Source organism: Phodopus roborovskii, unplaced genomic scaffold, assembly GCF_943737965.1.
Source record: "Phodopus roborovskii unplaced genomic scaffold, PHOROB, whole genome shotgun sequence".
NCBI lineage: Eukaryota > Metazoa > Chordata > Mammalia > Rodentia > Cricetidae > Phodopus > Phodopus roborovskii.
The window spans coordinates 28,893,640-28,917,074 of record NW_026126511.1 but is presented as its reverse complement, the minus strand read 5'-3'; the positions used below and the strand labels follow the sequence as shown (position 1 = coordinate 28,917,074).

At 40.3% G+C, this 23,435-nt stretch overlaps 1 pseudogene; it reads right to left on the bottom strand.

The window, feature by feature from the left end:
- Nucleotides 1–14,050: 14,050 nt before the first annotated feature.
- Nucleotides 14,051–22,490, bottom strand: LOC127230452 (rRNA 2'-O-methyltransferase fibrillarin-like; annotated as a pseudogene).
- Between the last annotated feature and the right edge of the window lie 945 nt (nt 22,491–23,435).

The following is a 23,435-nucleotide window of genomic DNA, read 5'->3' as shown; positions in this document are numbered from 1 at the left end:
TGTATATGAACAATATAAGTTTGTTAAGTGAATGATTAGTCTAACAATATTTACTTAATGTGGGGGGGGTGCTATTTTGAGACAGTGTTCTGGATACTCAAATCTTCTTCAAATGGTGCCCTGTGATTTACAAACCCAGGTCTGTTTCTTACTTCTAATATCTCTATAAGTTTCTCCTTTTGTATATTCAGTGAGTATTTATTTACCCACTTCCTCTGATGAAGTCTACACAACGTATGGTGCTTGATATTCTCACTGCTTCAAGCATCATACCACCAGCCTCAACTTTTACAACTTTCTACTACTTGGTCTCCTTTATTATGGTCAAGATGTCCTTTATAAGTTGTCTCCATGCTATTGCCAGATTGAATTTCCAGCTTAACCCAAATTGAGTAGCTCTGTAAAGTCTTTCTTAATCATTTTAGTAGTGTCTCTTGACCTTAGTGCTTCACTATACCTAACCTGTGCATCAGAGTACCATGGTTATCATGGTACACAGGTTGTGGCACCTTAGTACATGGATTTACACATCTGCATGCTCTTTAATGCACTGATAACAAATGTCTCTTATTTGCCCCAACTGTCTTTTATCCTCACTGCTCAACAGTGTGGGTGTCTTAGTTAGGGTTTCTATTGCTGTGAAGACATCATCACAGCAACTCTTATAAGGAAAACATTTATTTGGACAGACTTGCTTACAGTTCAGAGATGCAATCAGGTATCATCATGGTGGGACATGGTGGTGATGGGAGATGTCATTCTGTAAATATATTTCTCATACTGGTTAATGAATAAAGCACTGTTGGCCAATAGGAAAGCAAGATAGGCGGGATTAGGAGACAAGGAGGATTCGAGGAAGTAGTGAAGAGGAGTCAGCATGTAGAGACTGGGGAGACCAGATGCTGGCCCTACTCCCCGTTAAGATGAGACCACATGGAAATACTTAAATTAATAGAAACGGGTTAATACTTAAGACAGAGCTAGCCGATCAGAAACAAGTACCTGGCCAACAGAATTCTATCAAATACAGAGTCTCTGTGCATTATTTGGGGCTGGCGCAGCGGCGGGACAAGACCAGCCGTGGGAGGAAAAACCTTATTCCTTACATGGTGGCATACAGGCAGATGTGGTGCTGGAGAAGGACCTGACAGTTTTATATATTGATATACAGGCAACAACAGAAAGTGCAAGCATAGGAGACCTCAAAGTCAGCCCTCACAGTGACACACTTCGGCAACCAAGCCACACCCACTCCAAAAAGGCCACACCTCCTAGTAGTGCCACTCCCTATGAGCTTATGGGGTTAACCGTATTTGAACTACCACAGTGGAGTATTTGTGAATGCTTCATAAATATTTAGTGAAAAAAATAATGTATTACCTTGTTATAATTTTCTGTCTTTCAAAAAGTGATGCGCTATACATCTTCATATCACAGGTAAAAAGCAAGCATTGCTTCCTCTTTCTAGGAGAGGGAAGATTTATATCTGTCTCTCAAAATTAGCTTGTACCCAAAACTGCGTGATAACATAGAGTCTGATGTGACGATTATTAAATCAAATGCTGAAGGGGTAATCAAAATTAAAACAGTAGAAACATTCTCTTATTTTTTTCAAGGATCAAACTAACTGGAAAAAAGAGACAATACCTACAGAAAAAGTTTGTCATACTTTTGAATACTGTTAAAATCAGACCTCTTGGGAATTCAAACATAAAAAGGAGATGTGCTGGATAAACATCCCTATGGACTGGTTGCAGCTGCTTCTAAAGGGCTGGGCGCAGAGAAAGACAAGTCATTTCTTTCAAACCCATAGCGCTCCCTACTGTCTACGGGCATGCAAAGGACATGTGGCAGAAAACAGCATTGTGCCAGTTTGGACCCAATCCTCATTTCCACACTGTACCTGGAGGGAGGAAAGGCAAGGCAGAATACAAGGAGATGATGCTAAGTTCTTCATGAGTACTCTGGGTACTCAAGGCTCTGCTCAGAAGGAGGCTGCTAAACAGAACTTACAGCATGCCTCCAAAACGAAAGCAAAAGTCTACTAGTTATTCAAGTTCAAAATTGTGGTAGTCAGGTGTCCTGGGTCATGACTATGTGCAAAAAGAATGCAGCATAGAAATAAATTAATATTTATAAGTGAGTTTGTTTATCACAGGATTAGACTGTGGGTTTAGAATGGTTCCTTCCAACTCCTTCCCTTAATTAATCCTTGTAGAATTATAAGACAGATAATACTATTCCATTTTTATTAGGGGAAGCAATTGTGGAAAAGAAAGGGCCATAGTAAACGTTTATTTATATAAGTATGGGGTTGGGTATTTTAATTCTGCTTGGTCCGGTGCCAGGAATGAGGCTGTTCGAGCAGAAGTTTTTCTCACATCTGTCACTTTCTGACCATCTCTTTCCTCCTTGGCACAGTAAGGCATTTCAGGCTCCCTCTTGAGATGTTTTTGCCCCAACTCTTGAATCAGAAAAGGAATCTTGGCTCAGCTGATTGGATCAGGCTTTTAAAATGATGGATGAGCACACTGCAAGTTGCTAGATTAGGCTTTCACAGAGAAAGCAGATTGGAAGTACATGCATATGTGTGCATTCATGCATTTCATATGTATTACCTACATCTTTATCTCTACGTACCTGCTAATATAGTAAACAGCCGAACTTCAAACTGTTAGCTCAGATTCTGAACCACTACCACAGGGTTCATGTTAGCTTACCCCATCTCTTTTCCAACAGTGAGAAATCACGCTATAATTATCCACAGTATACTTCTTGTTTATTTCAGTAATCTTAAAATACACAAAAAGTAATCATTAAATTGCTACTCACACCCCCATGGATGGTTTTATTTCTCTAGCCATACAACATGAATTCAAAACATCGCTTTTCATTTTTGTTACAATGTAAACATCCATGTTCATATTCTCTACTTATCTATTTATTTCACTGAGTATGACTAGCATTATCACAACAATGCAGTTCATAACATATTAGTGTGTATGTGTGTTCTTCTATGTATGCCTATCTGTGTATACTGTGCATGCTTGTGTTCACATGGAGGTCAGAGGTCAACACCAGATGTCCTCCCCAGTTGTTCTCAACACAGTTTCTTTCTGAATCTGGGGCTCACTCATTCCTTTTGCCTTTGTCTTTGCAGTGCAAAGGAATCAAACCTAGGTCCTCGTGTGGCGAGCACTTTACTGATGAAGCCGTCTCATTTTTTTTTTTTTAAGAACATCTTTTAAAAGCTGTAACTCGAGAAGTCTCATTCTCCTTTCAACCTCTGCCCTGTTCCCTCTTTGCGTTTTCTGCCATTCCACCCGTTCAGTCCCTACTCAGAAACTTCAGGTAGCCAATCCTATTATGGCTTCTTCCTTCTCAGTTTCCACAGATGAGAGGATCCATGCATATATTTTTAGGCCATATAATACATAATATGATACTCTTTTGCATTCAGTATTTTTCACTTAAAACCCTGTCCTAGAATTAATACATAATAGCAGCTGAAGACCATTTTCATGTCTATGAATTAGGAAAATACACAATTTATTCAATTACCCTTTTAGTGCATGAGTGTCTTAGTTTTTTTTTTTTTTTAAATACATTGACGTTACAGATAATGCTGAAGCAATATCTGTGTGTGTGTGTGTGTGTGTGTGTGTGTGTGTGTGTGTGTGTGTGTCCATGGTATTGGAGGTGATCATCAGTATAAAGTGTAAGAAGAAGGATTAGCTGGCAAAAGGTAAACACATACATGATTTTGTTACATTGTTGTGAGCTATTTATACAGTGTGATGATGCATTGCTTTGACTGGTGTAATAACAAGCTGAATGGCCAATGCTAAGCAGGAGGTATAGGCAGAAGGGACTTCCCAGCAGAGAAAGAACTCTAGGAAAAAGAAAGTCAGAGTTGCCAGCCAGACACAGAGAGGAAACAGGAGGGGAAAGATGGAAGAAAGGTGATGCTACATGACAGAACGTAGATGAATATAACTGGGTTAATTTACGTTATAATAGTTGTGACAAGCCTAAGCTAAAGGTCAAGCTTTCATAATTAACGATAAGTTTCTGTGTCATTATTTGTGAGCTGTCAGAAAATGAAAAAGCTTGCTACATTACATATTGCTAAATCCCCCCACTAAAACAGTTGTAATAGTTTTCATTTTCATCAGCAATGTATAAAAAAAGCCTGTTTGAGAGAATTAACCTGAAGCATGCCAACTACCTATCCTGGTACATGTACCAGCAAAATTAACATGAGAGACTCTGCTACAAAAACAAGGTATGAATATGAAGACCAACCCTTTAATGAAAGGTGTTTCCTGACCTCTGTACGGTCACTATGTCATGCATGTACCTGCACCTACAGATACATCATACATATACATATATACATACAGATTGATGACACAGACACACACATATCCACAGATTTACACACAAAGACACATACACAGAACATACTCCAGATACACACACATAGAGACACATAGACATTTCACAGATATGCACACACATAAATACACGACAGACATATGCGTGCGTGCGCACATGCGTGCGTGCACACACACACACACACACACACACACACACACACACACACACACAGTGTCTATTTCCCCTCAGCCTGGCCAGCAGAAGTGCCACCATATCTTTTACTATCACCAATCATACATTTTACTGTTATTCTAATTAGTTAGCAGTAAATTTAGATTTTTAAAAAAATATATTATAGCCCACTTTTGGGGGGGAGCATTGTCTATTGTATCATTTTTTCCTTTTTCCTATTAAGGTCTCAGTCCTTTGTTCCCCAATCTTCACTAAGACTGTCACCAATCTGCTGTCCACCCAATGCATCAAAAACATTTCCATTTAACTTAAAGGTACTGAATTTAGAGCCCACAGTATTTACTTTCTCTGTGGCCGCGATAAAACACTGATTGCAACTAGGAGAGGAAAATGTTGAATTCATCTTACAGGTTATCGTATGTCAGAGAGAGAAGACAAAGCAGGAACTCAAGGCAGGCACTCAAAACAGAAACTCAGAGGAGTGCTGCTTACTGGCTTGCTCGGCAACCACTTTTCTATAGCCCAAAATGGCCCGGCCCTCCTACATCAAGTAGCGATCAAGAAAATGCCCAGCAGACATGTCTGCAGACCAGTCTAATGGAAGTAATTCCTCAATGGAGGTTCTTGCTTCTCAGCTGTGCCAAGTTGGCAACCAAGACTAGCTGTCACAAAGAACTCCATGTATTTCATTATAGCTCTACTTTTTGCATCTTAGGAACAGAAGTTCCATCTCCATGTGACCATAACAAAGGCACAGCCCACTTCTGCTCCCACATCAACCCTGGCAGATTCACAGACGTACCCATGTGACTCCTTCAACAGGTATCCACTTCACGGTCACAAACAAATACTTCCTGAATAGACAATATATGATTTGACTTGCAACTCTGGCACTCATAAGTGAAGAATCTCTATTCAAGGTAATAAATAAAATAAGTGGGAAGAGTAGAAAGTGAAAGTACAGAATGAATCAGCTTCCCTAGGATCAGAGAATTAAAAAAGTCAGCTGTGCGACTTCTGCTTAAAATTCAGGTTACCTTTAAAGTCCTTATTGCTTAGGAGGTAGCAAATACTTCTTAAATTTTGAAGATGACATTAAACAACTTTTTAAAAGTAGTTTATTTATTCTTTTAAATTTCATTTTATATTCCAACCACAGTTCTCCCTCCTTTCCTCCTGTCCCCCACCTGCTCCCAGTCCACTCCAGTCCACTCCTGTTCATGGGTAAGGGATCCCATGAGGAGTCAATGAAGTCCAGCACAATAGGTTGGGGAAGGGCCAAGCCCCTCTCCCATGCATTAAGGTTGAGCATGGCATTCCACTGTAGGGAATGGGCTCCAACAAGCTAGCTCATATACTAGGTTTTTATTGTGGTCTTACTGTCTGGGGTCCCTCAGATAGTCTAAACTTCACAATTTCTCCCACTTAGAAAGGGCCTACTTTGGTACCCTGGCGTCTCCACAGGTTTTGGTCTAGAGTTCATGAGTTTCCACGAGCCTAAAGAAGGCTCCCCCCCCCCAGGAAAAAAATATAACAAACAACAGAAACAGTACATATGGAACTGACAATGTTAGAAATATATGGCTAGGCCACCTCGGCATGTGATTAATCTTAGGAAAATATTCACTGGGGAAGAACACTGGGGTTATAAACATGAAGAGGCCCAAGAGCATAAGTTTCCAGTGTGACTGGGAATAACAAATACACTAAGGCTAATACCAAACAGATATACTGCTAATAGTAGAATTCCTAGTAGACTGATGCCTACTTACCATACAGAAATGAGAATCAAATGACAATAATAGACTGTATTAAGGGTACTCACCATCCTTATGACAGGTTGCACATGTGGTCAAGGTGGTTTGGCTTTTTTTTTTTTTCCCCTCACATAGTAAAAGAAATCTCCTTTTGAATTTATTTCGGTCCTACCACTTTTATCCTATTTGGAATTGGCAAGTTTTGCCCATTTATATATTTATTTATTTGCGTGGTTTTTTTTTTATAAGGATCTGTGTTATTAAGTTTATTGGCTACTATAACACTCCCGCCTCTGCCAAGCCCTCTGTAGCGCCCTTTTATTTATTGATGAAACTGAAGTGGGGTGTACCTCATTCTGAGTTCACCTATCTCATTGTTACCACATAAAATTTGATCTTGTGTCTATGAAATATTCTAGACTTGTGAGAAAGATCCAGAATAGATATTGACAATCATTTTTCTGGAAGCACAAGAGGATGTTTTATACGCTCTCTTTCACCTTTCCTTATTTTATCTCTGTACCGGAAAAGAAATCCTAAACAATATACTAATAAACAGATACAGCTGTTATCTGTCTTCATCCTATATTTCTATCATTACAACGCAGTACCTCTTTGTCTCCTAATAGGACACAATCTACAACATACTTGGGAGCCAATACCTCATTGTTCAAGCCTCTACAAGTTATTTTCCAATTATGCATACAAATATAATTCTGTCCTCAAATGAGAAACAAGTTTGTATTCATTCATCCATCAGACATTTACTGAGAAAAGAAAAGGAAAAAACATAGAACATTTTATCTTATGAGGCTTACAGTCTAAAAAGCAACAGAAAGATGCAAAGGAAATAGTCATTGCAAATAAAAATTCATCATCTCCATCAAGCTGTGTGATGACATTGGATGTTTAGACAAGGATCTTCGTGAAGAATGAAACAAAGGAACTTGACTTAGAATGAGGAGGCTTCCCCAAGAAAGCTTTCTTATCCTGAATCCTTGAGGGACTCCACCTTGGTTAAAATTCTCTCTTCCTAGTGACAGAATGTCCTTGGTCACCGAGGTAATAAACCTCCCCTCTGTCTTCAGTTCTACTGCTGGTCAGGGCTAAAATCTCTGAAGTAATTGTCTTCTTAAGGTCTCATATTCCACAGAGGCAGTGTTTGTCTTCCTTTTGTTGCACCCTTCTGATGGGACCTCTGGCCTGCGCCTCCCTCTGCCCTGGAATTTAGACGGCATCGTTCCTAGAGCGTAGCAAAGCAGCTGCATTCCTCAGTACAGTCACGCACTGTTTCATTGCTGCTTCGGAAAATCAAATGGCCCAAGGAAACATGCAAAAATGAAAACAAAACCATCAGATAAAGGTATGGACATAGAAACCGCAGAGAAACAGAAGGGCTCTGCAGGGGCCACCACTCCTTTCGCTTCTCCGCCTCCCTCCTCACCAAGCTTGGTTGGTTGTCTTGGACTAGACAACCTTTCAAAGCAACCCTAACCTTCAGATTTCTTCTGTGCACAGGAGTCTGAGGGGGAATTCTTCTTTGCTCCTAGTTTCTCTTGATGGGTGATAACTGTTACCTGCCAAACTAGTTACTTACTGTACACCACTTCAAACAGCCTTGGCCTTTGCAGTTTCCTCTGCCTGGAATGGATTCCTCCATCTCTTTACCTGAAGAACTCAGGGTCGGCAGATAAACACATCATTACCTTTGTTGGATGATCCCAGGAGCCCTTTTACTGGAAACCCTGAAGCATGAGGTCAGCCCTGCTCTGTGCTCTCACAGCGCCCTCTGCACTGTATTGTAGCTGTTACTCCATGTGTCATTACACTGTAATTAGTGTTTGTGGATTGGTCTCTCCCTGCCAGACCACGACTGCTAGAGATCTAGGGTAATTATGTCTTATTCCTCGTGCCGCCTCCAGTGCCTTCTAACCACTCTGTGGGTGCTATACATGCCATACTTGACCGATCATTTTGTACAAATGTTGCTAGGTAGAACAAAGTGCTAATGAAAAGGGAGAAATTAATGCACCAGGATTGGGTGAAAGGTTTTTTTTTGTTTGTTTGTTTGTTTGTTTGTTTTTGATTTTTGCCGATAACCATTCTGTCTTCACTCCTTTAAAACTGAGAGGAACACTTAATCATGATGATTTCCCACTATTCAGCCCAGGCCATCTGCAGAGTTTTGCTCTTATCAATCTATGTCCAGCCTGGTCTCAGACATTTTAGAATTGCAAACAAGAGTTACCTTGCGGGATATAGTCTCGTTTGCCTTTTGTTTGCCTTTTGTTGCTACATGAGACGATGACTTAAAGAACTTGGGGAGGAAACTTTGGCTTGCAAATTGCAGTCTGTCATTGAGGGAAGCTAGGGCAAGAGCTCAAGGCTGGAATCCGGAGACAAGAACTGACACAGAGGCTGGGAAAGAACACTGATTATTAGCTTGCATCCCCTGGCTGGCCCAGCTTCACCTGGCTTGCTCAGCTACCTTTCATATACCGCCCAGGTCCACCTGCCCAGGGATGATACATACAGCACTGGGCCGGGCTCTCCCACATCAATCCTTAATTCAATAAATGCCCCCACAGACATGCCCATAGGCCAATTTGATGCAGGCAGTCCAGTCCCTCAGTTGAGAGCCCCTCTTCCCAGGTATACCTAGGATTTTGTCAGCTTGACAAAAACTATGACAGAATATGTCTTTTTCTTTTCTTGCCCTAAGAGGACAAGGGTCTAAAGTAATTTAGGTCTCTTTGGATCACTTATGAACCATGCCACCTTCATCTGACCTTTCCATTACCACTGATCTGTCTGCCACAAGTTTCTTAGGCTCTTCAGCATAGTGCAGTAGCATTGCTTGGGAGAGAGAATGAAACGGCAACAAAACAAACCGCAAGTCCAACACCCAGCTCTGCTGCTGCCTTTCTGATGCCAGAACTCCACAACAAAGGCTTTTTTGCTTCTGTTTCATTATGTGACATTCACAGACTGTAAACACTGTGGGGAGCAGAGAAAACAGTGTCTAGAAACAAATAAGAAAAACAGAAGATGAAGCTGGGAATATGCACACAGCTTCTGCTTTAGGAATGTGTGGTCATGACAGCTTTTGCTCATCTGAAGATGTCCTGTGTGTGTGTGGTATTCTTTTCTCTGTAGTGGTCACTGCAACGGTGTGACTTGTGGAATTTACCTTCACACACACACACACACACACACACACGCACGCACACACACACACCCCACAATGCAGTGAGTGTTTAATTGCTTGGGCTGTGAGGAACATTCTGCTCAAATGTGCTTCCAGCCCTCGAATTCCTGCTTATCAGTGACAGTACTCCAAACACTTGTCTCAATTTTCAGATCAAAGCTGATGAAAAACAGACCTCTAAAGGGCTGAATTGCTTTCTACATTTCTGTTGTCAAAAGAAAATACCTACACTACTTGAAAGAACTGCATTCTCTCTCTCTCCCTCTCCCTTTTTCTCTGTTAGTGAGTTCTGCTTCGTCTTTCTGCTTTGCTTATTTCTTACTCTGTCAATGTCATTGGCTTCCTGGAATGTATCTTTTAATTAATTATTCTTGCCTAAAATGGTCTGCTGTGGCTTGCTGTCAAGACAAGAATACATATCAGTGAAGTAGTATCTGCCACCAAGGGAAATATCTTAGCCTATTTCAACACAAAATTAACCTCATTTACCCAATAATAACCTCAATTGATTTTTCAGATAAATCTTTTTTGTTGTGTATGTTCTTTGAAGTTGCATGCTACGTGGTTTTTCTACAAAGAGTAGAAATTCAAATGCATGAAAACACTGAATTATATACAAGCTAGAAGCTGATTGAGGAAGCATTTGGGGAGAAAGCCAACGTTAGCAGCCAAATCCAGCAGCATAAACAATTCCATTCATGCTTACTCTATGGGAGAGCTTCAAAAAACACCCCCTGCAAGTGTGCATGTTAAATATGGGTAGTTTTATACAGATTACATTATTCTCTGTAACTCTATTAAAATAATGGAAGAGACTATACATGATATAGCAAAGACCTAGGTAAATGAAAACCAGTGATCACATAACATACAGGAACAAGTTGAATGACCAGCCTGAAAGGAAATCTCTATGACTTTCATGGCAGACCTTAAAATCAATGGTAGATTTTCAAAGTTGAAAGATTTTCTAAATTGAATAGAACCAACATTTTCTATGCTTTGTAGAACTACAATTTAGTCCTTGGGGGGAATAAATTGAGGTAGGAGGATTTACACATATTTCCACACTCTTTTCAGTGTAATCCTTCAGCAATGAGTGTACTTTTTCCTAAGAAGTGAAAATGATGGTCACTCTTCTCTTCCTGGGTACTAGGAACACAGTGATCTTGTGATGTTTAGTCATCAAGGCTGACTGCATGGTGTTGAAAATCACTGGACCAGAAAGTATTCTGCATCTTCAACCTACTTGCATCAATAATTGACTTTGTTACCTTTTGGGGGTGGGGAAAATCAATGGATTTGACAAATTTTCCTTAAGCATCTGGGTATTTTGTAAGATGTTAGAGGTCCAACGCTATAGAAATGTTTCCTTGAGTCGAGTGTTTCATCCTTGGCAGATCTGACTATAATGAACAGTAATGGCAGTAATGAGCTTGAGATGCAATAGTGAGAAGTGTGGGATAGAGCTGAGGCTGAGGCTGGAGGAGAGATGTAGGAACCTCAGGTCCTCCAGGCTTGCTGGCTGTCATCATTCGTTCATGATTGCTTCATGTGAGATTAATGTACATGAAAAGGAAATTTAGTTAGCTCTTGTGATTTTTAGAGAAGGGCTCGCAATCGTTATGCTAATGGTCCTTGGCAATGACATAAGCATGGCAGATGGCTTCATAGAAGGTCCACAGTCTAGAGGAAGAAATCACATGGTAAGACAGGAAGTGAGAACAATTTAGCCTAATGTCTTTATTATAGCCCTTTGCTGATTTCCGGGGCACTAGCCATATCAATTACTCTGATCCCTTCTAAGAGTGCAATCCAGAGACCAGGCCATCTCCCACTGGACCTGACCTCCTTACCACCACATGAGGAACCAACCTTTCTAGGGCATGGAGTTTTGAGGAACATCCTCAAAGCAACATCCAAACCACAGCACTGGCTTTGCGGGTGCTCAACCACAAAGGTTAAAGACAAGGCTAGTGTTATAAGCGGGAACCAAACTTTGCAATGTTTCATCATGTGTGTAGTGATTCTCGGTTTCTGGTATGCAACAAAATTATTTGGGGGAGCTTATTAAATCTCACATATCTGCCTTGCACAATGGCATCAAAATGCCAAGTGCTGGGACTAGGACACTATAACTTTGAGAATTTCCTTGGGTGCTTCCAATGAGCACAATATTTAAGAGCAATGGGAAAGCCCTGGAGCAAGGGGGTGATAGAATATGTGTCTTTTGAAATGACCATTTTGCTAGGAGTATAGAGAATGGACAAGAGCTGTATGAGGCTGGAGACAGGGTAGAGAGGGATGATTGGAAGAGACAGTGTACTGGTTATATGTCTATAAAGAACTCTGATATATGTACCTTAGAATACAAACAGAAATACTTGAAATAGTGATATGTACAGTTGCTTTAACAAGAGTACTCCAAATAGTCATTTAAATTATAGCATATTCCCACAGGAGAATTTTACACCAGTGTAAATAAATAAATCATCTACACGCAACCAAGATGAATCTTGCAAAGTGAAGGGTTTTAAACCTTCCTTCCTTCCTGTCTGTCTGTTTCCCTCCCTCCATCTCTTCCTCCCTCCATCCCTTACTCACTCACTCCTTCCTTCCCTCCCTCCCTTTATTCGAGACAGGGTCTCATTGTGTAGCCCTGGCTGGTCTGTAACTCACTATGAAGGCCATACTGGCCTTGAATTCATAGAGATCTGCTACCCTATGTCTGCTTAGCGCTGGGATTAAAGGTGTGCATCACCATGTCTAGCTCACAAACAGAATAAAAAAAAAAACAGTCTATAATCTACCTAGGTTTTGAGCAAAGCAAAAGAATAAAAATTCACAGTTGAGAATAGCATTAATTAGCTACTCAGGTTTGGAGGATGAGCTCATGAGGAAAGATGACGATTTCACCGGAGTTGGCTGTTTTACTTATTTTAGTTGAATAATGATGGGTTTGTGTTTTGGTTGTGCTATGTAATATGCAATTGGCAATTGGTTTGTAGAGATAGCTCCCTAGTGTACCATGTTTTCTAGAGGTCCCACATTAAAATCGAGAAGAGGCAATAGAAATGACACTCTGTGACATCAAAGCCTAGGTCATAACCTGCCTTACATAGAGTCCTTGGTCTTCTGGAACACATACTTTGGATAAGCAAGTTGCCATGTCTGGGACCAAGTAAGTATCTTATCCTTGTGATAAGACCAAGTTAGGCACTTGGAGAAGTGTCATGGAGACACAGTGATGTTTGGCCACTAACTTGCAGTGGAGTATGAGGAATGCAGTCACCATGGGTATCCAACACTATTTAGTGTAAAAGTGACTGCAGCAAAAACGCTCTCTAATTGTAACTTCATGAGGACCCCTAAGAGAGACTCTCAGAACCATGAGAAAGAATAGTTACTGCTGCTTCCAACCACAAAGTGAAGGAAAGGTGGATTGTTAGCCATAACCTTGGATATCTGTAATCATCTTGCAGTTATTCTTATAAAAATGGGTTATGCATATACATTTCAACTGGACAATTCTGCCTTCAAACTATGACTCTGCCACCCCTAGGCTCTGTAGCTTTGGAGAAGTTATTGAACTTCTAAAAAAAAAAAAAAAAAAAAACCAAACAAACAAAAAAAATATTTTTTTCACTGAAAATGGAAGGGGGCTTCTAGTTCATTGAGAAATTGAAAGATTTAACACAAATTCTATATATTTTTCATGCAGACAGAGTGTAAGGAGGTTATAATGGTATAGGACAGTTTACATACTCGCTTCCTTCCTTTAAATCCAAGGGTTTTGTACATGAAAAGTGTGGATTATAGCTCAGGAACCACTGAGAATATGCACGGTGAGCAAGTGGCTATAAAGCCTGTTTATGCACTGTAGGTTTATGAAGATGCATTGATTTCTCATGGTTTATTGCAGGTATAAAACATGGGAATTCAGGGTTCTCAGAAGCATATTTCCCTGTTTTTAGCATTATCTCTCTCCTCGCTTTCTCTCTCCTGTGGAGCTCTCCACTTTGGGCCCTCTCAGCGCATATCAGATGAGAGCAGAAAGGGGCAAGGGTCATGCAGTCAATGCACTTGATGGTGGACTAGTCCGTCTAAGAGGAGGAAGAAGCATGGAAGTGAATGTGATTTTTTTTCCCCCTGCAGGGTAAATTGAAGTCTGGAAAGAGAAGATAGAAGGGTGATTTTTTTTTTTTTTAAAGAAGCAATCTTGTTTGTAAAACGATTATAATCTAGGAAGGGTGAAATGTGACCATGGAGTGTCCCACAGATATGCTCACAGGATAATTAAAGGCTTTTTTTACCCTTTCCAGTTTAGCTGGGTCCTCAAGCAACATGGTTGAGGAGGATTTGCAAGCCATCAGCTAGGAGGTAAGCATTGTTGTTCTGAAGAGCTTGCTGCCCCATGGAGCCTGTGAACCACAAACATCACCATTGACTTGGACTGCAGGGGCTATAATGGGAAGCAGGCCCAGCATGGCTGCAGTCTGTGCAAGGGGCAGTCTCTCTACTGCAGAACCTGGAGCGCATCAGCATCAGAGGACAACTTCCATCTGTTCTTCACACTAAGCAGGCCAGAACAAAAGAATGGATCAGAATCCAGCAGGAGGTATTTGAGTTTGATGAGCTGCAGAAGCCTCTTTAAGCTCTTGTTCAATGAGCAGTTCATCCTTCTTATCTGTGAGAAGAGGACAGGGCATCTTTCTTATCTTCTGAGAAACTTGGTGCACTTTTGAAAAAAAACTGGACTTGTAAGATATTCCTTGAATGTTCAAAAATTTCTTTGCTTTCCTAAAACAAAATTCAACTGCAGTTAAGTGTTTAGATTCACCACAGAGCTGCTAAAGAAGTTCTCATAATTTTTTCTTTACATATTTCTCCCTTTATCAATTAAAATTGGATTAGAAAATATAAGTCATTTATTTTTCAAAAAAAAAAAACATTCCTTTCAATAATGTATTATGGTTCCTAACAATAATCCAGTATGTCAGAAGGTAGAATAAAACCAGTAGTTTGAACCACTGAGTGGAGTAGAGTTTTGGTGCTATCTCAGTCAGCTTTGCCAGATTGTGATGAAATATCCCAGAGGACTTACTTAGCTCACAATTGTGGAGTCTGGGCATCCAAGCAGTCTGGTGCAGCTGATTTCACCACACCATGGTAATAGCACATGCGTGTCTTTGTCTGTGTGTAGTCTCTTTGTATGTCTCTACAGAACCACAAGAATTCAGTCCTAGGGGCTGCACCCAAAAGATCAAATCTGATCACTTACTGAAGGTCCTACCTCTAAATGCTAACACCCTAGTTAAAGTAAATCCCCACATTCTCAATACCATTCTTAGAAGTAATACTTTGTGAATTAAACTCCTGAGTGCACTTATGGAGACAACAAATAGACAAAGCATACCTGTGAGGTCCAAGCTCTGATGTCGGGAAAGGGGAGGACAACTGGACACTAGGGAACCGCGAGGAAGCATTGGTAGGAATGAGTGTATTCTATTCACTAGCATGGGTAGCAGATAGTAGGCACATGCCTGCACAGTGGTGGCAGGCAGTCACTCATAGGTGTTCACAGGCTGGCATAGGAACAGCTGCAGCTTGACACACATGAGGCTGAGTGGATGTGGGCATGTAGACTTCAGACAGTCAGGCTGGCAATGTCCAAGGTAAAAGCAAGGGCATTTGTCTTTGACCCAGAAGCCATATTTCTACAGAATCACACAAAGTGGCATTTCCCCAGTAATATTTATATAACAGATTACATCACTGCTTACTTTGGGGTTCTCCAGACCTTCAGTGAGAGCCATTTTGTGATGACTTACAGCCCTTGAGATGTCCAGTGTTAGCCATTTTGGCCTGTGTCAGGGATACATAACAGTTGCATGTTATCTAAACCTGAACTAGCCATACAGCCTTCTGTTCCCTTGAGCATCCTTTACCAAGCAAGGTCTTGCATTGTTTCAGACTGTGTAATACAGAAATGCTATTACTTTCCTTTCATTAGGGAGAAATACACATAAATTCACTTTCTAATTCACTATACTCCCCTAATACATGGCAATGTGACAAAATGCTTTGAAACAATCACCTACAGAAAAATAGCAGATATAGGGCAAAGATAGTTCTGGTTGAATATTTGAAATCAGCTTGCTTATCTCATACATTTGAAGATGTATTTCTACAATACAAATGTAAAAAATAGGCCCTCAAATGTGATTTTTAATTTCCCTCTATTCTTTTTTCTTTTCTTTTCTTTTTTTTTTTTTTTTTTTTTTTTTTTTTTTTTTTTTGTTTGTTTGTTTGTTTGTTTGGTTTTTTTTTTTTTTGAGACAGGGGTTTTTTTTTTTTTTTTTTTTTTTTTTTTTTTTTTTTTTTTTTTTTTTTTTTTGTGAAGCTCTAGCTATGCTGGAACTTGCTCTGTAGACCAGGCTGGACTTGAACTCACAGAGATCTGCTTGCCTCTGCCTCCCAAGTGCTGAAATTAAAGGCCCACGACACCACTGCCCAGCTTAACTTCCCTCTAGTCTATATGTATATGTAATTTCATTCTACAGACCAACCATAGTTTCCACCTCCCTCCCTTCCTCCCCCTACCCCTTCCTCCCCCACAACCCATCTTACCTCAGAAAAGGTAAGGCCTCCTATGGGGAGTCAACAAAGCCTAACACATTCAGTTGAGGCAGGACCAACCCACCCATCAAGGTTGAGCATGGCATCCCAGCCTATGAAATGGGCTTCAAAAAGCCAGGCCATGCACTAGGGATAGTTCCTGGTCCCATTGTTGGGGTCCCCCAAACAGACCAGGCAACAAAATTGTCACCCACATGCAGAAGGCCTGGTTCAGTCCCCTGCAGGCTCCCCAGCTGTAGGTCTAGAGTCTGAGCTCCTACAAGTTTGAGTCAGCTATCTCTGTGGGTTTCCCTGTCATGATCTTGACCACCCCCTACCTGCTCATATCATTCCTTCTTCCCTCTCTTTGACTGGACTTCCATTACTCAGCCCTCTGTAGTTTTTTTTTAATTTAATTTAATTTTATTTTATATAACAAAGTCCAATTAAATGAAAACAAACATTTATACACAATATTTGGGAATTTGGGCGTCGTTCTTTCCAAACTACTTCCTGCTGGTAAGGGGCGCTGTCATGGGGGATTTGAAGAAGATTCAGAAATCCTCAACCCTCTGTTCTTATCCAAGGTTTATCAGTTGCCTTCATGATATTCTTTGCAGAAAATAAAGACCTGTTTGTAGCAAGTTTTTCTTGTCTTGGCTTTCTTTGTCCTGCAAATAATGTTATAGATACTTATTAGTAATTATGAAAACTTGATCTTTAGCTTAGGCTTGTTCCCAACTAGCTCTTACAGCTTGAATTAAACTGCTTCTATTAATCTACATTCTGCCTTGTGACTTTTTACCTCTCCTCCATTCTGTATGTCTCCCTGGCATCCTCCACCCCAACTCCTTGCCCACCATGCCAGATTCTAACCCCTGAATTCTTCTCTCTGCCCAGAGATCCCACCTAACCTGTCCTGCATAACTACTGGCCATTCAGCTTTTTATCAAACCAATTATAGTGTTACATCTTCACACAGTATAAATAAATATTCCACACCACTTGTTTCAAAATCAAGTGTTATGTGTAGTTGTCTTATGTGTTTAGGTTCTTCTAGTTTAAAACATTTCCTCATTTTCCCCTTGACTTTTGTGACCTCAGTGCTTTTAAATATTAAGATAATTTCTTTATGATTAGATCCATATTGTACATTTTGGACAGGGATACCATTAAGAAAATGTTGGTATATCATTGTATTCTTTCTGATGAAAGATGTGACTTTAATTAGTCTGATTAACTGATAGCATTAATTAGGTCACCTGATTAAAGTATCATCTGCTCATGTCTGTAGTTACATTCTCTTTGTAATTAATAAATATTTTGCAGGTGTGATATTTTAAGCACCGTAACCATCCCACTTCTCATGACTATCAATTTGTTTATTTATATTAATGTGCACCCATGGGTCCTTGTTTTATTCAATGAGTTATAGGCTACTGTATTTACTTTAATATCCAAATCACGCAAGATTTGAAGCTGGTTTCTGTGTCTTTTGATGTATCTATGCAATCCTTTCAACAATTCGTTAGGATAGGGTGTGTCAGGACCACCTTGTTCTAGCTCTGGAACCAGCTATTCCTCTATGGATCCTTGTTCTTTAAATCAGGAATGGCATGAGAAAACCACACTTAGCAACTGGGAACACTTATTCTTACTAGGATATTGCTGCTCCTGGCCCTCTCAATACTTTCAAGATATTTTAAGAAAAGCATTTATTAGTCATGACAATAGCAAGTAGCTTTACTTATTTTGACAATTTTCTTTGGACTCTTTATGACTATTTTTGGTATGTAAAATAATTGATCAAGTTATAGCCAATTTATCACTATTTCAGCTTCTTATATTGGCTAATATTAACTTATACTAGTCATTCCACTCTTCAGAGCTGAGAATAGTTTTCAATACTTTCTTCTCTTTTTAATAAAACAAGATCATTAGAATTTTGAAGCATATATACTTCCAAGTCAGTGAGAAGTTTTTATGTCATTTGAAGAGCAAGTTCGATGTCATAGGTGGGCACATTGCTTAAAGGAGACTCAGGTCCTGATCCAATTGTTTGGATAATAAGTATTTTGTGGCAGGTTCTAAGACCTCCTTATCCTACCTCAGTTCAGTATTTATCTAGGAGACTTTACAAAACCTTTGGTACCCAGTATTCACAGAAAGCAATTGATTCAGAGCTTTTGGGATCTGAGAAAGGATCTTTTTAAGGCTTTGTAGATATGTTGGTGTACTGCAAAGGCTGAGAACCTTTTGTCTAGTTATATATTCTCACAGCTGCATATGATTCAACCACTGGAAACAGCTTCTGGCCTAAGAAATAACTTCCTTTTTGATGACAATCTTTATACAGTTCCTTGAAAGTGTTACACCTTGAGTTCCTTCATTTTGAAAAATACTTATTTGTTTATTGTTTGCATATGTGAATATACGTGTGGGTGAACATGTGTCATGGTGTATGTACAGAGAAACAGAAGTCAATTCTGTTTTGGGGACTCAGAGATCTAACTCAGGTATTATGTCTTAGTAGCAAGAATGTTTACCCTCTGAATCATCTTATTGGCTCAATAGTTATGGGGATGTCCTTCTGTATGCTGTAAATATATGTTTCTCTTATTGGTTGATGAATAAATACCTAATTGGCCAGTAGCCAGGAAGGAAGTCTAGGTGGGGCTACCAGACTATGAGGATTCTAGGAAGAGAAGCTTAGAGAGTGAGTCAACAGAGACGCGCCATGTAGCCAACAAGGAAGAAAGAGGCCTGGCATCACTGGGAACCCAAGACAATGTGTGCTTATTTTGGACTAAACATCTGTGAAGCCAGGCCAGACAGAAACTTCTGCCAACACAATTGCCCACGTTTCCAACAATTTCCTACTAGTGATTTCATCAGACTTTAGGTGAAGGCACCAACAGAAAGATCATAATGCGTAGAAATGATACTTGTAACATGCTTACTGTTTACAGAAAGTACCAACTACCTTGTTGGTGACAGCCTTGTTACTTTTATGTTACTGTGACAGGACTACCTGACAGAGGCAACCTAAGGAAGGTGAAGTTTATTTTGGCTCCCACTGAGAGCACACATATGATGCAGGTGTGAGGGTCTCAATGAGAAGTGTTTCCAGGTGTCTCTCAGAGATTTGAGGAATTGGTCCCCTAATTAATGTTGCTGTTCTTCTGTTTTGAATGTTTAGGGTGTGTGGGCCTGGTTGGAAGAAATATGGTGGTGGGTGTTGAGAGTGTACTAAGATTTCCTATTGAAAGTTGGGTCTCTCTTCTTCCTGTTTGGGGTTTGAGATGCAAACTCCCAGCTTCCAGCTCTAGGCACCATGTCCTTGCTCTGCCATCATGGATGCTTATCTCTCTGGAACACTAGCCCAGATAAACTCTTTCTTCTATAAATTGCCTCTATCATGTTTTATTACAGCAATAGAAAAGTAGCTAATACAGCCAGCAAGGCACATGAGTGGGATTTACTCCTGTCTGTGACCATGGAAGTGTGAGATTGCTTGCTATCTTGTAGTAGTAGGAAGCAAAGAGCTAGACCAGAAGCAGGCTCATCTATACCCTCAAGTTCCACCCCTATAGCCCTAAATCCAGTAACCAGTCCCATGTACAGGTCAGTTGATGGGGATTGATGAATAAAACACTGTCTGGTCAATGAGGCAGAAAGATATAACAGAATAGGTAGGGTGAGGAGAATTCTGGGAAAGGTAGGCAGAGGGAGCCCACCCAGAGTTGCCATGAAAATAGGGAAGAAAGGATGCACCAGGCATTCTCTGGTAAAATAAGACCATGTGGATATATACAGATTAATAGAAATTAGTTAATAATTAAGATAGAGCTAGCCAATAAGAAGCCCTAGTCATCAACCAACAGTTAAAACTAATATAGCATCTGTGTGTTTATTTGGGGCTGAAGTGACTGTGGGACCAGGCTGGTGGGAAAGAAAATCCAGTAACACACAACTTCCTTAAACAGCACTAACAGATGGGGAACAAGTGTTTAAGCACACGAGCCTGCAAGGGAAGACTAAATAGTCAAACAGAAGAGACTTTGTCACCACAGCAATCTAAAGAGGAACATCATGGTAGAGCTGAACTTTGAGTCAGCTATTAAACCAGTGTCTTGTTATCTGAATGATCATAGAACAAGCAAACTAAGTTGGTATAGCCTCATTTACTTGAATAAGAAAAAGTTTTATTCAGAAAAATAAGGCTCATGCTAATACCTATTTTGTAGGATTATCATGAGAAACAGATATACATGATTTCCAACAGCTTTCTTGATATGAGCCAAGTTGCATATTGGCTTAAATTTGCTTCTTGGGTGGTTTATGTGTAGTATTAAGGAATATTATTTAACATTAATTGTAGAATAAAATTCTGTGCTGAGATAACTATTTTTTGTAATGAGTATGCATTTCTTGAGTTCCTAGAAAAATCCATCTAAAGAAAACTATAATTAAAATACATCCACTTTCAATAAATTGCAGAGTAATTGTTGGAGTTGCACTGAGGTGACAAATGGGTTCAAAGTAATAATTTTTCTATAATTATTTATTTCACTAAATTTTCAATGCTCTTTGTGTCTGTGTCATCATTTGTGAATATCATACAATCTGGAAAAAAGTGATGTTAGAATAGGAAGTGGTCATAGATACTACTCAACATAGAAATTTATTATGATGATGTTTAAGTTAATATGTATGTACATATTTCTCATCTTACCTGATGCATAAGAGGCAACCGACCTTGTGACAGTTTGAAGTTATAGATGAAGTACCACAGAAATAGGCTCAGAATTATCTAGCCTGAGGCATGCACAATTTCCTGTAGCGTCAAGTAAAATGAATATGAAGTGCATCTTTAATAAGCGGAAACAAAAACAGATAGCAGGAATTCTCTTGAGCTGTGTGTGTGTGTGTGTGTGTGTGTGTGTGTGTGTGTGTGAGAGAGAGAGAGAGAGAGAGAGAGAGAGAGCTATCAACACAGTTCTTTTATTTAAAGAAAATTGATGGTCTACGCAAACTGTATTTATACAGTCATCAATTCTCTTTATAAAGATCTTCCATGGGGAAAATTTTACACCTGTTAATCAGTTCCAAGACACAGTAAGTTGAGGGAGCTGCTATTGATGCCTGAATCAGGCCACAGTTTGAGCAAGTAGGGAGAATATCAAGCCTGTTTGTTTTCAGTCAGGACATTATTATTAAGCATCCAGAATGAACTAGCTTTGTACAAGGGACTTAAACAACTCAAAGCTTGTATAATCTAATAAAGAATATATGAAATGTTAGAGAAAAAAAATAACTTTAAAAAATAAGCTCAAAGGGGAATGCATATTTTGAATTAAAGTCATCAGGGCATATTTCTTGGGCATAAGTTGTATCTTAAATGTGTTTGTACAGATTTGGGGAGGCCATAAGAAGGACACAATTGGGAAAAACATGATTTAAACAGTGGTGAAAATAAGAAAGTAAGAAATGAGTAGGGACTACAATCCAGGTTTGGTCTGGCTGTGTCACGTCTGCAAAGATCATGTCCACCATCATCTGTGGCCAGCCATGGGATGGGCGTGGGGAACACAGAGATGAGTCAGTCCCTGTCCTTGAGATACTACCGGGTCGATAAGCATTCGGTATTTGTGTAGGTGCCGAGCATCTTCAGTCACAGGAATAATGTTTGTTCTTTTCTTGGCCAAGTTGATGAAGTCATAGCCAGAACGGTGGGAGAACTCAACTGCAGAGACCAAACCATCCGGGCTGAAGATATTAGACACATGAGAGATAGTGATGCCTGAGGCTGCCCCAAGATAGAGCACCTTGGCCCCTGGCTTGATGTGGATCTTGTCTACACCGCCCAGGATTGCTGCTGCCAGCTTGGAACACAAGGGGTTCCAGGATCGGTACTCAATTTTGTCATCTCCCTCTGAAATAGAGACTCTCTTCTTCCCATGCACAGATTCTCCAGGGATCAGATTCTTTGTGACAAGGGCATCCTCCTTTCCGCGACAGATAAAGACACCTTCATGCCGATGTGGTTTAACCATCACATTCTTCCCTGCCTGGTTTCTTTCTTTGCCTCCCAGGCCACCACCTTGACCCCGGCCGCCTCCAGACTGGAAGCCTCCACCTTGTCCACCTCCTCCTCTACCTCCTCGTCCCCTGAAGCCTCCACATCCTTCTCCACCTCCACCTCGACCTCCACCAAAGCCTCCCAGTACCCTGCCAAAGCCACCTTGGCCTTCTCGTCCTCCTCCTCTACTGCTTCTGTCACCAAAGCCTCCTCTGCCACCAAAGCCGCCCCCATGGGGGCTGAAACCTGGCTACATCACTGCGTTCTAGTGGCGCAGCTCCAGCAATCTGTCAAGAACCATGATTTAAACAGCAGCGAAATAAGAAAGTAAGAAGTGAGTAGGGACTACGTACCTTACAAACACCTTTTAGTCACTAAAACAAAGGCCTTTTGCTACCAGTCGATCATTCTAAGACTGGACACAAGTGTTCTGGTGTCCTAGACCAGGTTGTTGGACTTCTTGTCAGTCATGCTGCAGTTATCCAGGAGATTATCTGGGCTGGCATGAAATGACTCACCCATCAGGCTTATTGGTAGTTAACGGGATATTGGAGCACCCTGGATCGCCGACACAGGGTGTTATCTTTCAATAGGCTAACCTGTGTTTGTTTTAATACGAGGAAGGATTGTAAAGCAGAAGCATAAGCGTGCCAAGGTCCCCTGAAATGTAGGCTCGAACATGGCACAGTACCATTTCTTACTATATTCTGTTGGTTAAAGATTTTCTAATGACAGCCAAGATTGCAGGGGAGAGTGGATAACTGAAAGGGAGCTGTAAAGTCACAGTGTTAGGGGGATGGATGCAAGGATGGTGATCATACTTGGGTGGTGGTGCTGGTGCTGTACTGTTTTTCACATAAGACTGTTCACTCAAGTGCAGAGGACGTAAAAAGAAAATAGAAAAGCCCTGTAAGGTCAGTTTTCCGACTGTTTGAGAAGTTCTAGAAAAGGCTAACATTTAGGAAATAGAGAGCTGCATCAATCATTCACATACAAAAGCAGAGGAAGTGTTGTGAAGACTTTTGTTTGTTTTCATAAAGGTAACTACCAAATGACGACTCCCATTCCTCTGTGGACATTTTTTGATTGGTCTTTATTCCTTTGCTCTATGATTTTGAGCTGTTTTTTGCTGTCTGTATCTCTGGGCTCTAGCTTGTCCTTGGTCTTTGGCAGATCATGATATTACAACATCTTGCTGACT